The sequence below is a fragment of the Lampetra fluviatilis genome, chromosome 35, assembly GCF_964198595.1.
Source record: "Lampetra fluviatilis chromosome 35, kcLamFluv1.1, whole genome shotgun sequence".
In the NCBI taxonomy this organism is placed as follows: domain Eukaryota; kingdom Metazoa; phylum Chordata; class Hyperoartia; order Petromyzontiformes; family Petromyzontidae; genus Lampetra; species Lampetra fluviatilis.
In genome coordinates this window covers 6,701,041-6,711,040 of record NC_136309.1, presented here as the reverse complement: position 1 = coordinate 6,711,040, position 10,000 = coordinate 6,701,041, and the positions used below count along the sequence as shown (strand labels likewise).

The window sequence follows — 10,000 nt, the reverse complement described above, 5'->3', positions numbered from 1 at the left end:
GCACATTTTACTTGCACTTTAAATAAAACACGATTTTTGTTGGTTTTACGTAAAATGTTTCCGCCCGGTTTCGAACCGGGGACCTTTCGCGTGTGAGGCGAACGTGATAACCACTACACTACGGAAACTGCTTGTCCTAAATGCTAAGTTGCAACACACTTCACTGGTATAAACCTATGCCAGCAGTCAAGAATGATGAACTCATCAAGTTCATGAAGGCACATTTTACGTGCACTTTAAATAAAACACGATTTTTTTTGGCTTTACGTGAAATGTTTCCGCCCGGTTTCGAACCAGGGACCTTTCGCGTGTTAGGCGAACGTGATAACCACTACACTACGGAAACTTCTTGTCAAACCTGTGAAGTTGCAAAACACTTCACTGGTATAGACCTATGCCAACAATGCACAATGATGAACTCATCAAGTTCACGAAGGCACATTTTACGTGCACTTTAAATAAAACACGATTTTTTTGGTTTTACGTTAAATGTTTCCACCCGGTTTTGAACCGGGGACCTTTCGCGTGTAAAGCAAACGTGATAACCACTACACTACGGAAACTGCTTGGCAAACCTGTGAAGTTGCAACACACTTCACTGGTATAGACCTATGCCAACAGTGAAGAATGATGAATTCATCACCTTCATGAGGGCACATTTTACGTGAACCTTAAATAAAACACGATTTTTTTTGGTTTTACGTAAAATGTTTCCGCCCGGTTTCGAACCGGGGACCTTTCGCGTGTGAGGCGAACGTGATAACCACTACACTACGGAAACTGCTTGTCCTACTTGCTAAGTTGCAACTCAGTTCACTGGCATAGACCTATGCCAACATTCAAGAATGATGAACTCATCAAGTTCATGAAGGCACATTTTACGTGCACTTTAAATAAAACACCAATTTCTTTGGTTTTACGTAAAATGTTTCCGCCCGGTTTCGAACCAGGGACCTTTCGCGTGTTAGGCGAACGTGATAACCACTACACTACGGAAACTTCTTGTTAAACCTGTGAAGTTGCAAAACACTTCACTGGTATAGACCTATGCCAACAATGCACAATGATGAACTGATCAAGTTCATGAAGGCACATTTTACATGCACTTTAAATAAAACACGAGTTTTTTGGTTTTACTTTAAATGTTTCCACCCGGTTTTGAACCGGGGACCTTTCGCGTGTAAAGCAAACGTGATAACCACTACACTACGGAAACTGCTTGGCAAACCTGTGAAGTTGCAACACACTTCACTGGTATAGACCTATGCCAACAGTGAAGAATGATGAAATCATCACCTTCATGAGGGCACATTTTACGTGAACTTTAAATAAAACACGATTTTTTTTGGTTTTACGTAAAATGTTTCCGCTCGGTTTCGAACCGGGGACCTTTCGCGTGTGAGGCGAACGTGATAACCACTACACTACGGAAACTGCTTGTCCTAAATGCTAAGTTGCAACACACTTCACTGGTATAGACCTATGCCCACAGTCAAGAATGATGAACTCATCAAGTTCATGAAGGCACATTTTACGTGCACTTTAAATAAAACACGATTTTTTTTGGTTTTACGTAAAATGTTTCCGCCCGGTTTCAAACCGGCGACCTTTCGCGTGTGAGGCGAACATGATAACCACTACACTACGGAAACTGCTTGGCAAACCTGTGAAGTTGCAACACACTTCACTGGTATAGACCTATGCCAACAGTGAAGAATGATGAATTCATCACCTTCATGAGGGCACATTTTACCTGCACTTTAAATAAAACACGATTTTTGTTGGTTTTACGTAAAATGTTTCCGCCCGGTTTCGAACCGGGGACCTTTCGCGTGTGAGGCGAACGTGATAACCACTACACTACGGAAACTGCTTGTCCTAAATGCTAAGTTGCAACACACTTCACTGGTATAAACCTATGCCAACAGTCAAGAATGATGAACTCATCAAGTTCATGAAGGCACATTTTACGTGCACTTTAAATAAAACACGATTTTTTTTGGCTTTACGTGAAATGTTTCCGCCCGGTTTCAAACCGGGCACCTTTCGTGTGTGAGGCGAACGTGATAACCACTACACTACGGAAACTGCTTGGCAAACCTGTGAAGTTGCAACACACTTCACTGGTATAGACCTATGCCAACAGTCAAGAATGATGAACTCATCAAGTTCACGAAGGCACATTTTACGTGCACTTTAAATAAAACACGATTTTTTTGGTTTTACGTTAAATGTTTCCGCCCGGTTTCGAACCAGGGACCTTTCGCGTGTTAGGCGAACGTGATAACCACTACACTACGGAAACTTCTTGTTAAACCTGTGAAGTTGCAAAACACTTCACTGGTATAGACCTATGCCAACAATGCACAATGATGAACTGATCAAGTTCATGAAGGCACATTTTACATGCACTTTAAATAAAACACGAGTTTTTTGGTTTTACTTTAAATGTTTCCACCCGGTTTTGAACCGGGGACCTTTCGCGTGTAAAGCAAACGTGATAACCACTACACTACGGAAACTGCTTGGCAAACCTGTGAAGTTGCAACACACTTCACTGGTATAGACCTATGCCAACAGTGAAGAATGATGAAATCATCACCTTCATGAGGGCACATTTTACGTGAACTTTAAATAAAACACGATTTTTTTTGGTTTTACGTAAAATGTTTCCGCTCGGTTTCGAACCGGGGACCTTTCGCGTGTGAGGCGAACGTGATAACCACTACACTACGGAAACTGCTTGTCCTAAATGCTAAGTTGCAACACACTTCACTGGTATAGACCTATGCCCACAGTCAAGAATGATGAACTCATCAAGTTCATGAAGGCACATTTTACGTGCACTTTAAATAAAACACGATTTTTTTTGGTTTTACGTAAAATGTTTCCGCCCGGTTTCAAACCGGCGACCTTTCGCGTGTGAGGCGAACATGATAACCACTACACTACGGAAACTGCTTGGCAAATCTGTGAAGTTGCAACACACTTCACTGGTATAGACCTATGCCAACAGTGAAGAATGATGAATTCATCACCTTCATGAGGGCACATTTTACTTGCACTTTAAATAAAACACGATTTTTGTTGGTTTTACGTAAAATGTTTCCGCCCGGTTTCGAACCGGGGACCTTTCGCGTGTGAGGCGAACGTGATAACCACTACACTACGGAAACTGCTTGTCCTAAATGCTAAGTTGCAACACACTTCACTGGTATAAACCTATGCCAACAGTCAAGAATGATGAACTCATCAAGTTCATGAAGGCACATTTTACGTGCACTTTAAATAAAACACGATATTTTTTGGCTTTACGTGAAATGTTTCCGCCCGGTTTCAAACCGGGCACCTTTCGTGTGTGAGGCGAACGTGATAACCACTACACTACGGAAACTGCTTGGCAAACCTGTGAAGTTGCAACACACTTCACTGGTATAGACCTATGCCAACAGTCAAGAATGATGAACTCATCAAGTTCACGAAGGCACATTTTACGTGCACTTTAAATAAAACACGATTTTTTTGGTTTTACGTTAAATGTTTCCGCCCGGTTTCGAACCAGGGACTTTTCGCGTGTTAGGCGAACGTGATAACCACTACACTACGGAAACTTCTTGTCAAACCTGTGAAGTTGCAAAACACTTCACTGGTATAGACCTATGCCAACAATGCACAATGATGAACTGATCAAGTTCATGAAGGCACATTTTACATGCACTTTAAATAAAACACGATTTTTTTGGTTTTACGTTAAATGTTTCCACCCGGTTTTGAACCGGGGACCTTTCGCGTGTAAAGCAAACGTGATAACCACTACACTACGGAAACTGCTTGGCAAACCTGTGAAGTTGCAACACACTTCACTGGTATAGACCTATGCCAACAGTGAAGAATGATGAATTCATCACCTTCATGAGGGCACATTTTACGTGAACTTTAAATAAAACACGATTTTTTTTGGTTTTACGTAAAATGTTTCCGCCCGGTTTCGAACCGGGGACCTTTCGCGTGTGAGGCGAACGTGATAACCACTACACTACGGAAACTGCTTGTCCGACTTGCTAAGTTGCAACTCAGTTCACTGGCATAGACCTATGCCAACATTCAAGAATGATGAACTCATCAAGTTCATGAAGGCACATTTTACGTGCACTTTAAATAAAACACGATTTTTTTTGGTTTTACGTAAAATGTTTCCGCCCGGTTTCAAACCGGGGACCTTTCGCGTGTGAGGCGAACATGATAACCACTACACTACGGAAACTGCTTGGCAAACCTGTGAAGTTGCAACACACTTCACTGGTATAGACCTATGCCAACAGTGAAGAATGATGAATTCATCACCTTCATGAGGGCACATTTTACTTGCACTTTAAATAAAACACGATTTTTTGTTGGTTTTACGTAAAATGTTTCCGCCCGGTTTCGAACCGGGGACCTTTCGCGTGTGAGGCGAACGTGATAACCACTACACTACGGAAACTGCTTGTCCTAAATGCTAAGTTGCAACACACTTCACTGGTATAAACCTATGCCAACAGTCAAGAATGATGAACTCATCAAGTTCATGAAGGCACATTTTACGTGCACTTTAAATAAAAAACGATTTTTTTTGGCTTTACGTGAAATGTTTCCGCCCGGTTTCAAACCGGGCACCTTTCGTGTGTGAGGCGAACGTGATAACCACTACACTACGGAAACTGCTTGGCAAACCTGTGAAGTTGCAACACACTTCACTGGTATAGACCTATGCCAACAGTCAAGAATGATGAACTCATCAAGTTCACGAAGGCACATTTTACGTGCACTTTAAATAAAACACGATTTTTTTGGTTTTACGTTAAATGTTTCCGCCCAGTTTCGAACCAGGGACTTTTCGCGTGTTAGGCGAACGTGATAACCACTACACTACGGAAACTTCTTGTCAAACCTGTGAAGTTGCAAAACACTTCACTGGTATAGACCTATGCCAACAATGCACAATGATGAACTGATCAAGTTCATGAAGGCACATTTTACATGCACTTTAAATAAAACACGATTTTTTTGGTTTTACGTTAAATGTTTCCACCCGGTTTTGAACCGGGGACCTTTCGCGTGTAAAGCAAACGTGATAACCACTACACTACGGAAACTGCTTGGCAAACCTGTGAAGTTGCAACACACTTCACTGGTATAGACCTATGCCAACAGTGAAGAATGATGAATTCATCACCTTCATGAGGGCACATTTTACGTGAACTTTAAATAAAACACGATTTTTTTTGGTTTTACGTAAAATGTTTCCGCCCGGTTTCGAACCGGGGACCTTTCGCGTGTGAGGCGAACGTGATAACCACTACACTACGGAAACTGCTTGTCCGACTTGCTAAGTTGCAACTCAGTTCACTGGCATAGACCTATGCCAACATTCAAGAATGATGAACTCATCAAGTTCATGAAGGCACATTTTACGTGCACTTTAAATAAAACACCAATTTCTTTGGTTTTACGTAAAATGTTTCCGCCCGGTTTCGAACCGGGGACCTTTCGCGTGTAAAGCGAACGTGATAACCACTACACTACGGAAACTGCTTGTCTTACTTGCTAAGTTGCAACACACTTCACTGGTATAGACCTATGCCAACAGTGAAGAATGATGAATTCATGACCTTCATGAGGGCACATTTTACGTGCACTCTAAATAAAACACGAGTTTTTGGGGTTATACGTAAAATGTTTCCACCCAGTTTCACGTGTGAGGCGAACGTGATAACCACGACACTATGGAAACTGCTTGTCCTACTTGCTAAGTTGCAACTCAGTTCACTGGTATAGACCTATGCCAACATTCAAGAATGATGAACTCATCAAGTTCATGAAGGCACATTTTACGTGCACTTTAAATAAAACACGATTTTTTTTGGTTTTACGTAAAATGTTTCCGCCCGGTTTCGAACCGGGGACCTTTCGCGTGTTAGGCGAACGTGATAACCACTACACTACGGAAACTTCTTGTCAAACCTGTGAAGCTGCAAAACACTTCACTGGTATAGACCTATGCCAACAGTCAAGAATGATGAACTCATCAAGTTCACGAAGGCACATTTTACGTGCACTTTAAATAAAACACGGATTTTTTTGGTTTTACGAAAAATGTTTCCGCCCGGTTTCAAACCGGGGACCTTTCGCGTGTGAGGCGAACATGATAACCACTACACTACGGTAACTTCTTGTCCTAAATGCTAAGTTGCAACACACTTCACTGGTATAGACCTATGCCAACAGTGAAGAATGATGAATTCATCACCTTCATGAGGGCACATTTTACGTGCACTTTAAATAAAACACGATTTTTTTTGGGTTTTACGTAAAATGTTTCCGCCCGGTTTCGAACTGGGGAACTTTCGCGTGTTAGGCGAACGTGATAACCACTACACTACGGAAACTTCTTGTCAAACCTGTGAAGTTGCAAAACACTTCACTGGTATAGACCTATGCCAACAGTCAAGAATGATGAACTCATCAAGTTCACGAAGGCACATTTTACGTGCACTTTAAATAAAACACGGATTTTTTTGGTTTTACGAAAAATGTTTCCGCCCGGTTTCAAACCGGGGACCTTTCGCGTGTGAGGCGAACATGATAACCACTACACTACGGTAACTGCTTGTCCTAAATGCTAAGTTGCAACACACTTCACTGGTATAGACCTATGCCAACAGTGAAGAATGATGAATTCATCACCTTCATGAGGGTGCACATTTTACATGCACTTTAAATAAAACACGATTTTTGTTGGTTTTACGTAAAATGTTTCCGCCCGGTTTCGAACCGGGGACCTTTCGCGTGTGAGGCGAACGTGATAACCACTACACTACGGAAACTGCTTGTCCTAAATGCTAAGTTGCAACACACTTCACTGGTATAGACCTATGCCCACAGTCAAGAATGATAAACTCATCAAGTTCATGAAGGCACATTTTACGTGCACTTTAAATAAAACACGATTTTTTTTGGTTTTACGTAAAATGTTTCCGCCCGGTTTCAAACCGGGGACCTTTCGCGTATGAGGCGAACATGATAACCACTACACTACGGAAACTGCTTGGCAAACCTGTGAAGTTGCAACACACTTCACTGGTATAGACCTATGCCAACAGTGAAGAATGATGAATTCATCACCTTCATGAGGGCACATTTTACTTGCACTTTAAATAAAACACGATTTTTGTTGGTTTTACGTAAAATGTTTCCGCCCGGTTTCGAACCGGGGACCTTTCGCGTGTGAGGCGAACGTGATAACCACTACACTACGGAAACTGCTTGTCCTAAATGCTAAGTTGCAACACACTTCACTGGTATAGACCTATGCCAACAGTCAAGAATGATGAACTCATCAAGTTCATGAAGGCACATTTTACGTGCACTTTAAATAAAACACGATTTTTTTTGGTTTTACGTGAAATGTTTCCGCCCGGTTTTAAACCGGGCACCTTTCGTGTGTGAGGCGAACGTGATAACCACTACACTACGGAAACTGCTTGGCAAACCTGTGAAGTTGCAACACACTTCACTGGTATAGACCTATGCCAACAGTCAAGAATGATGAACTCATCAAGTTCACGAAGGCACATTTTACGTGCACTTTAAATAAAACACGATTTTTTTGGTTTTACGTTAAATGTTTCCGCCCGGTTTCGAACCGGGGACCTTTCGCGTGTTAGGCGAACGTGATAACCACTACACTACGGAAACTTCTTGTCAAACCTGTGAAGTTGCAAAACACTTCACTGGTATAGACCTATGCCAACAATGCACAATGATGAACTGATCAAGTTCATGAAGGCACATTTTACATGCACTTTAAATAAAACACGATTTTTTTGGTTTTACGTTAAATGTTTCCACCCGGTTTTGAACCGGGGACCTTTCGCGTGTAAAGCAAACGTGATAACCACTACACTACGGAAACTGCTTGGCAAACCTGTGAAGTTGCAACACACTTCACTGGTATAGACCTATGCCAACAGTGAAGAATGATGAATTCATCACCTTCACGAGGGCACATTTTACGTGAACTTTAAATAAAACACGATTTTTTTTGGTTTTACGTAAAATGTTTCCGCCCGGTTTCGAACCGGGGACCTTTCGCGTGTGAGGCGAACGTGATAACCACTACACTACGGAAACTGCTTGTCCTACTTGCTAAGTTGCAACTCAGTTCACTGGCATAGACCTATGCCAACATTTAAGAATGATGAACTCATCAAGTTCATGAAGGCACATTTTACGTGCACTTTAAATTAAACACCAATTTCTTTGGTTTTACGTAAAATGTTTCCGCCCGGTTTCGAACCGGGGACCTTTCGCGTGTAAAGCGAACGTGATAACCACTACACTACGGAAACTGCTTGTCTTACTTGCTAAGTTGCAACACATTTCACTGGTATAGACCTATGCCAACAGTGAAGAATGATGAGTTCATGACCTTCATGAGGGCACATTTTACGTGCACTCTAAATAAAACACGAGTTTTTGGGGTTTTACGTAAAATGTTTCCACCCAGTTTCACGTGTGGTGCGAACGTGATAACCACTACACTATGGAAACTGCTTGTCCTACTTGCTAAGTTGCAACTCAGTTCACTGGTATAGACCTATGCCAACAGTCAAGAATGATGAACTCATCAAGTTCACGAAGGCACATTTTACGTGCACTTTAAATAAAACACGGATTTTTTTTGGTTTTACGAAAAATGTTTCCGCCCGGTTTCAAACCGGGGACCTTTCACGTGTGAGGCGAACATGATAACCACTACACTACGGTAACTGCTTGTCCTAAATGCTAAGTTGCAACACGCTTCACTGGTATAGACCTATGCCAACAGTGAAGAATGATGAATTCATCACCTTCATGAGGGCACATTTTACATGCACTTTAAATAAAACTCAATTTTTGTTGGTTTTACGTAAAATGTTTCCACCCGGTTTCGAACCGGGGACCTTTCGCGTGTGAGGCGAACGTGATAACCACTACACTACGGAAACTGCTTGTCCTAAATGCTAAGTTGCAACACACTTCACTGGTATAGACCTATGCCCACAGTCAAGAATGATGAACTCATCAAGTTCATGAAGGCACATTTTACGTGCACTTTAAATAAAACACGATTTTTTTTGGTTTTACGTAAAATGTTTCCGCCCAGTTTCGAACCAGGGACCTTTCCCGTATTAGGCGAACGTGATAACCACTACACTACGGAAACTTCTTGTCAAACCTGTGAAGTTGCAACACACTTCACTGGTATAGACCTATTCCAACAGTAAAGAATGATGAATTCATCACCTTCATGAGGGCACATTTTACATGAACTTTAAATAAAACACGATTTTTGTTGGTTTTACGTAAAATGATTCCGCCCGGTTTTGAACCGGGGACCTTTTGCGTGTGAGGCGAACGTGATAACCACTACACTACGGAAACTGCTTGTCCTAAATGCTAAGTTGCAACACACTTCACTGGTATAGACCTATGCCCACAGTCAAGAATGATGAACTCATCGAGTTCATGAAGGCACATTTTACGTGCACTTTAAATAAAACACGATTTTTTTTGGTTTTACGTAAAATGTTTCCGCCCGGTTTCAAACCGGGGACCTTTCGCGTGTTAGGCGAACGTGATAACCACTACACTACGGAAACTGCTTGGCAAACCTGTGAAGTTGCAACACACTTCACTGGTATAGACCTATGCCAACAGTGAAGAATGACGAATTCATCACCTTCATGAGGGCACATTTTACATGCACTTTAAATAAAACACGATTTTTGTTGGTTTTACCTACAATGTTTCCACCCGGTTTCGAACCGGGGACCTTTCGCGTGTGAGGCGAACGTGATAACCACTACACTACAGAAACTGCTTGTCCTGAATGCTAAGTTGCCACACACTTCACTGGTATAGACCTATGCCAACAGTCAAGAATGATGAACTCATCAAGTTCATGAAGGCACATTTT

General features: G+C 41.9%; 34 non-coding genes across 34 annotated transcripts; all 34 read right to left on the bottom strand.

Moving 5' to 3' along the window:
* Window positions 1-55: 55 nt before the first annotated feature.
* Window positions 56-128, bottom strand: TRNAV-CAC (transfer RNA valine (anticodon CAC)). The gene has a single exon. It is a non-coding gene; the product is annotated as a tRNA-Val (tRNA).
* A 145-nt stretch (window positions 129-273) lies between these two features.
* On the bottom strand, window positions 274-346 carry TRNAV-AAC (transfer RNA valine (anticodon AAC)). The gene has a single exon. It is a non-coding gene; the product is annotated as a tRNA-Val (tRNA).
* A 144-nt stretch (window positions 347-490) lies between these two features.
* On the bottom strand, window positions 491-563 carry TRNAV-UAC (transfer RNA valine (anticodon UAC)). Its single transcript has one exon. It is a non-coding gene; the product is annotated as a tRNA-Val (tRNA).
* A 145-nt stretch (window positions 564-708) lies between these two features.
* TRNAV-CAC (transfer RNA valine (anticodon CAC)) lies at window positions 709-781 on the bottom strand. The gene has a single exon. It is a non-coding gene; the product is annotated as a tRNA-Val (tRNA).
* A 145-nt stretch (window positions 782-926) lies between these two features.
* TRNAV-AAC (transfer RNA valine (anticodon AAC)) lies at window positions 927-999 on the bottom strand. The gene has a single exon. It is a non-coding gene; the product is annotated as a tRNA-Val (tRNA).
* A 144-nt stretch (window positions 1,000-1,143) lies between these two features.
* TRNAV-UAC (transfer RNA valine (anticodon UAC)) lies at window positions 1,144-1,216 on the bottom strand. Its single transcript has one exon. It is a non-coding gene; the product is annotated as a tRNA-Val (tRNA).
* A 145-nt stretch (window positions 1,217-1,361) lies between these two features.
* On the bottom strand, window positions 1,362-1,434 carry TRNAV-CAC (transfer RNA valine (anticodon CAC)). The gene has a single exon. It is a non-coding gene; the product is annotated as a tRNA-Val (tRNA).
* A 363-nt stretch (window positions 1,435-1,797) lies between these two features.
* On the bottom strand, window positions 1,798-1,870 carry TRNAV-CAC (transfer RNA valine (anticodon CAC)). The gene has a single exon. It is a non-coding gene; the product is annotated as a tRNA-Val (tRNA).
* A 362-nt stretch (window positions 1,871-2,232) lies between these two features.
* Window positions 2,233-2,305, bottom strand: TRNAV-AAC (transfer RNA valine (anticodon AAC)). Its single transcript has one exon. It is a non-coding gene; the product is annotated as a tRNA-Val (tRNA).
* A 144-nt stretch (window positions 2,306-2,449) lies between these two features.
* On the bottom strand, window positions 2,450-2,522 carry TRNAV-UAC (transfer RNA valine (anticodon UAC)). The gene has a single exon. It is a non-coding gene; the product is annotated as a tRNA-Val (tRNA).
* A 145-nt stretch (window positions 2,523-2,667) lies between these two features.
* Window positions 2,668-2,740, bottom strand: TRNAV-CAC (transfer RNA valine (anticodon CAC)). Its single transcript has one exon. It is a non-coding gene; the product is annotated as a tRNA-Val (tRNA).
* Window positions 2,741-3,103: 363 nt separating this feature from the next.
* On the bottom strand, window positions 3,104-3,176 carry TRNAV-CAC (transfer RNA valine (anticodon CAC)). Its single transcript has one exon. It is a non-coding gene; the product is annotated as a tRNA-Val (tRNA).
* A 362-nt stretch (window positions 3,177-3,538) lies between these two features.
* TRNAV-AAC (transfer RNA valine (anticodon AAC)) lies at window positions 3,539-3,611 on the bottom strand. Its single transcript has one exon. It is a non-coding gene; the product is annotated as a tRNA-Val (tRNA).
* A 144-nt stretch (window positions 3,612-3,755) lies between these two features.
* Window positions 3,756-3,828, bottom strand: TRNAV-UAC (transfer RNA valine (anticodon UAC)). Its single transcript has one exon. It is a non-coding gene; the product is annotated as a tRNA-Val (tRNA).
* Window positions 3,829-3,973: 145 nt separating this feature from the next.
* On the bottom strand, window positions 3,974-4,046 carry TRNAV-CAC (transfer RNA valine (anticodon CAC)). The gene has a single exon. It is a non-coding gene; the product is annotated as a tRNA-Val (tRNA).
* Window positions 4,047-4,191: 145 nt separating this feature from the next.
* Window positions 4,192-4,264, bottom strand: TRNAV-CAC (transfer RNA valine (anticodon CAC)). The gene has a single exon. It is a non-coding gene; the product is annotated as a tRNA-Val (tRNA).
* A 146-nt stretch (window positions 4,265-4,410) lies between these two features.
* On the bottom strand, window positions 4,411-4,483 carry TRNAV-CAC (transfer RNA valine (anticodon CAC)). The gene has a single exon. It is a non-coding gene; the product is annotated as a tRNA-Val (tRNA).
* Window positions 4,484-4,845: 362 nt separating this feature from the next.
* On the bottom strand, window positions 4,846-4,918 carry TRNAV-AAC (transfer RNA valine (anticodon AAC)). The gene has a single exon. It is a non-coding gene; the product is annotated as a tRNA-Val (tRNA).
* Window positions 4,919-5,062: 144 nt separating this feature from the next.
* TRNAV-UAC (transfer RNA valine (anticodon UAC)) lies at window positions 5,063-5,135 on the bottom strand. Its single transcript has one exon. It is a non-coding gene; the product is annotated as a tRNA-Val (tRNA).
* Window positions 5,136-5,280: 145 nt separating this feature from the next.
* On the bottom strand, window positions 5,281-5,353 carry TRNAV-CAC (transfer RNA valine (anticodon CAC)). Its single transcript has one exon. It is a non-coding gene; the product is annotated as a tRNA-Val (tRNA).
* A 145-nt stretch (window positions 5,354-5,498) lies between these two features.
* On the bottom strand, window positions 5,499-5,571 carry TRNAV-UAC (transfer RNA valine (anticodon UAC)). The gene has a single exon. It is a non-coding gene; the product is annotated as a tRNA-Val (tRNA).
* A 347-nt stretch (window positions 5,572-5,918) lies between these two features.
* Window positions 5,919-5,991, bottom strand: TRNAV-AAC (transfer RNA valine (anticodon AAC)). Its single transcript has one exon. It is a non-coding gene; the product is annotated as a tRNA-Val (tRNA).
* Window positions 5,992-6,355: 364 nt separating this feature from the next.
* Window positions 6,356-6,428, bottom strand: TRNAV-AAC (transfer RNA valine (anticodon AAC)). Its single transcript has one exon. It is a non-coding gene; the product is annotated as a tRNA-Val (tRNA).
* A 365-nt stretch (window positions 6,429-6,793) lies between these two features.
* Window positions 6,794-6,866, bottom strand: TRNAV-CAC (transfer RNA valine (anticodon CAC)). The gene has a single exon. It is a non-coding gene; the product is annotated as a tRNA-Val (tRNA).
* A 145-nt stretch (window positions 6,867-7,011) lies between these two features.
* Window positions 7,012-7,084, bottom strand: TRNAM-CAU (transfer RNA methionine (anticodon CAU)). Its single transcript has one exon. It is a non-coding gene; the product is annotated as a tRNA-Met (tRNA).
* A 145-nt stretch (window positions 7,085-7,229) lies between these two features.
* On the bottom strand, window positions 7,230-7,302 carry TRNAV-CAC (transfer RNA valine (anticodon CAC)). The gene has a single exon. It is a non-coding gene; the product is annotated as a tRNA-Val (tRNA).
* Window positions 7,303-7,664: 362 nt separating this feature from the next.
* Window positions 7,665-7,737, bottom strand: TRNAV-AAC (transfer RNA valine (anticodon AAC)). Its single transcript has one exon. It is a non-coding gene; the product is annotated as a tRNA-Val (tRNA).
* A 144-nt stretch (window positions 7,738-7,881) lies between these two features.
* TRNAV-UAC (transfer RNA valine (anticodon UAC)) lies at window positions 7,882-7,954 on the bottom strand. Its single transcript has one exon. It is a non-coding gene; the product is annotated as a tRNA-Val (tRNA).
* A 145-nt stretch (window positions 7,955-8,099) lies between these two features.
* On the bottom strand, window positions 8,100-8,172 carry TRNAV-CAC (transfer RNA valine (anticodon CAC)). The gene has a single exon. It is a non-coding gene; the product is annotated as a tRNA-Val (tRNA).
* Window positions 8,173-8,317: 145 nt separating this feature from the next.
* Window positions 8,318-8,390, bottom strand: TRNAV-UAC (transfer RNA valine (anticodon UAC)). Its single transcript has one exon. It is a non-coding gene; the product is annotated as a tRNA-Val (tRNA).
* A 566-nt stretch (window positions 8,391-8,956) lies between these two features.
* Window positions 8,957-9,029, bottom strand: TRNAV-CAC (transfer RNA valine (anticodon CAC)). Its single transcript has one exon. It is a non-coding gene; the product is annotated as a tRNA-Val (tRNA).
* Window positions 9,030-9,174: 145 nt separating this feature from the next.
* On the bottom strand, window positions 9,175-9,247 carry TRNAI-AAU (transfer RNA isoleucine (anticodon AAU)). Its single transcript has one exon. It is a non-coding gene; the product is annotated as a tRNA-Ile (tRNA).
* Window positions 9,248-9,610: 363 nt separating this feature from the next.
* TRNAV-AAC (transfer RNA valine (anticodon AAC)) lies at window positions 9,611-9,683 on the bottom strand. Its single transcript has one exon. It is a non-coding gene; the product is annotated as a tRNA-Val (tRNA).
* A 145-nt stretch (window positions 9,684-9,828) lies between these two features.
* Window positions 9,829-9,901, bottom strand: TRNAV-CAC (transfer RNA valine (anticodon CAC)). The gene has a single exon. It is a non-coding gene; the product is annotated as a tRNA-Val (tRNA).
* Between the last annotated feature and the right edge of the window lie 99 nt (window positions 9,902-10,000).